At 43.9% G+C, this 2,754-nt stretch overlaps 1 long non-coding RNA gene across 1 annotated transcript in view; it reads left to right on the top strand.

The window, feature by feature from the left end:
• The window catches only part of LOC114487779 (uncharacterized), a 12,597-nt gene that overhangs the window by 3,531 nt on the left and 6,312 nt on the right, over nt 1–2,754 (top strand). Inside the window, exon 2 of the long non-coding RNA XR_003683198.2 lies at nt 227–293. This is a non-coding gene — a long non-coding RNA (uncharacterized lncRNA). The remainder of the gene's footprint in view (nt 1–226; nt 294–2,754) is intronic.

Below are 2,754 nucleotides of genomic sequence, written 5' to 3' on the forward strand. Positions count from 1 at the left end.
ATCTGTATATCTTCTTTGGAGAAATGTCTATTTAGTCCTTCTGCCCATTTTTGGATTGGGTTGTTTTTTTAATATTGAGCTGCATGAGCTGTTTATATATTTTGAAGATTAATCCTTTGTTCATTGACTCATTTGCAAATATTTTCTCCCGTTTTGAGGGTTGTCTTTTCGTCTTGAAGGAATTGAGATATTTTAATGATTTGTATCCTTTAACTTTTTTTGCTAGGAGACTGGATGACAACATTCGAACTGTCGTAAGAGGTCAAACAAATGTGGGGCAGGATGGCCGGCAAGTAAGTAACTTATTCCTTCGTATAAAATATATCCCGATTTCTTCAAGACCCCACAACCAAGTGACCAAAATATTGATCTGCCTGCTTACAGAGTACTTCCTTAACTGATCTGTCCCATACACAGCGGAAACTTGCATGACTTGTCCCACTAGTAGCAGGGGGAGGCTGCCCAGGCCAGCCATGAGCTGTCACTCAGCGTCCCTTGGACCAGAAGCATATATTGTAGCACAGCTCACCCAGTTCCAGGGTGAAATGCACGCTGAAATGAGAAAACCGAAGTTTCCTTGGCTTTCTCCTTAATGTCGGACGTCTCTGAGCCCTCCTTTATTTTGTGTACCGTGGCCCAACAAGGTTGCTGCATTTATCTGTCTGCTGAGTTGTTGGGGTTTTGGTATTAGTTTTATAAAAAAAAAATATTTATTTATTTAGGCTTCTCTGGGTCTTAGTTGTGGCATACAAACTCTTAGTTGTGGCACGCATGCTGGATCTCGTTCCCTGACCAGGGATTGAACCCGGGCCCCCTGCACTGGGAGCACAGAGTCTTACCCACTGGACCACCAAGGAAGTCCCTCATATTACTTTTGTTGCTGCAAACGATAGTAGTAACCTGTGTGTCAAAAGACATTATCAACAGAGTAAAAAGTCAACCTATAGAATGGGAGAGAATATTTGCCAATCATATATCTGGTGAAAGATTAATATCCAGAATATATAGAGAACTCCTAAAATTCAACAACAAAAAAGCAAACAACCTGATTAAAAGCTGGGCAAAGGACTTGAATAGACATTTCTCCAAAGAAGATAATATGAATGGCCAATGAGCCCACGAAAAGATGCTCAGTATCACTAATCATTAGGAAAATGCAAATCAAAAGTACAGTGAGAGTGGGACTTCCCTGGTGGCACAGTGGTTAAGAATCCGCCTGCCAGTGCAGGGGACACAGGTTCAAGCCCTGGTCTGGGAAGATCCCACATGCCACGGAGCAACTAAGTCCGTGCGCCACAACTACTGAGCCTGTGCTCTAGAGCCCACAAGCGACAACTGCTGAAGCCCACGTGCCTAGAGCCTGGGCTCCTCAACAAGAGAAGCCACCGCGATGAGAAGCCCACGCACCGCAGCGAAGAGCAGCGCCCGCTCGCCGCAACTAGAGAAAGCCCGCACAGCAACGAAGATCCAACGCAGCCAAAAATTAATAAAGTGTTTCTCTTGAAAAAAACCCCAGCATTTATTTAAAAAAAAAAGTACAATGAGATACCACCTCACACCCATTAGGATGACTACCATCAAAAAACCAGAGAACAACAAGTGTTGGCGAAGATGTGAAGAAATTGAAATGCTTGTGCACTGCTGGTGGGAATGTAAAATGGTACAGTTGCTGTGTAAAACAATACAGTGGTTCCTCAAAAAATTAAAAAGAATTACCATATGATCCAGCAATTCTGCTTCTGGGTATATACCCAAGGGAATTGGAAGCAGGGTCCTGGCGAGATACCTGTTACCCCCATATTCATAGCAACATTATTCACAATAGCTAAAACATGGAAGCGACCCAGGTGTCCATTGGCAGATGAATGGATAAGCAAAATATGGTCTGTACATAATTGGAATATTATTCAGCCTTAAAAAGGAAAGAAATTCAACAAAAAAAAGGGGTGAGGGGACTTCCCTGGTGGTCCAGTGGTTGAGACTCTGCGCTCAGTGAGAGGCCCGCGTACCGCAAAAAAAAAAAAAAAAAAAAAAATGGTTAAGGTGGTAAATTTTATGTTATATGTATTTTACCTCAATAAACAGGTTTGATCCCTGGTCAGGGAACTAGATCCCGCATGCTGCAACTAAGAGCCCACAAGCCGCAACTAAAGATCCTGCATGCCGCAACTAAGGATCCCGCATGCAACAATGAAGATCCCATGTGCTGCAGCTAAGACCCGACACAGCCAAATAAATAAATATTTTTTTTTAAAAAAAAAAAAGGAAAGAAATTCTGACATCTGCTACAGCATGGATGAACCTTGAGGACATTATGCTAAATGAAATAAGCCAGTCACAAAAAGACAAATATCGAATGATTCCACTTATATGAGATACTCAAGAGTAGTGAAAATCATAAAGACAGAATGTATAATGGTAGTTGCCAGGGGCTGGGGGGAGAATGGGGAGTTAGTGTTTAATACATGTAGAGTTTCAGTTTTACAGGATGAATTATGGGGAAAGATGGTGGTGATGGTTGCACAACAGGTCAATGAAACTGTACAATAAAAAATGGTTGGGCTTCCCTGGTGGCGCAGTGGTTGAGAATCCACCTGCCGATGCAGGGGACACGGGTTCGTGCCCCAATCCGGGAAGATCCCACATGCCGCGGAGCGGCTAGGCCCGTGAGCCACGGCCGCTGAGCCTGCGCGTCCAGAGCCTGTGCTCCGCAACGGGAGAGGCCACAACAGTGAGAGGCTCGCGTACCGCAAA

Source organism: Physeter macrocephalus, chromosome 14, assembly GCF_002837175.3.
Source record: "Physeter macrocephalus isolate SW-GA chromosome 14, ASM283717v5, whole genome shotgun sequence".
NCBI classification, from domain to species: Eukaryota; Metazoa; Chordata; class Mammalia; order Artiodactyla; family Physeteridae; genus Physeter; species Physeter macrocephalus.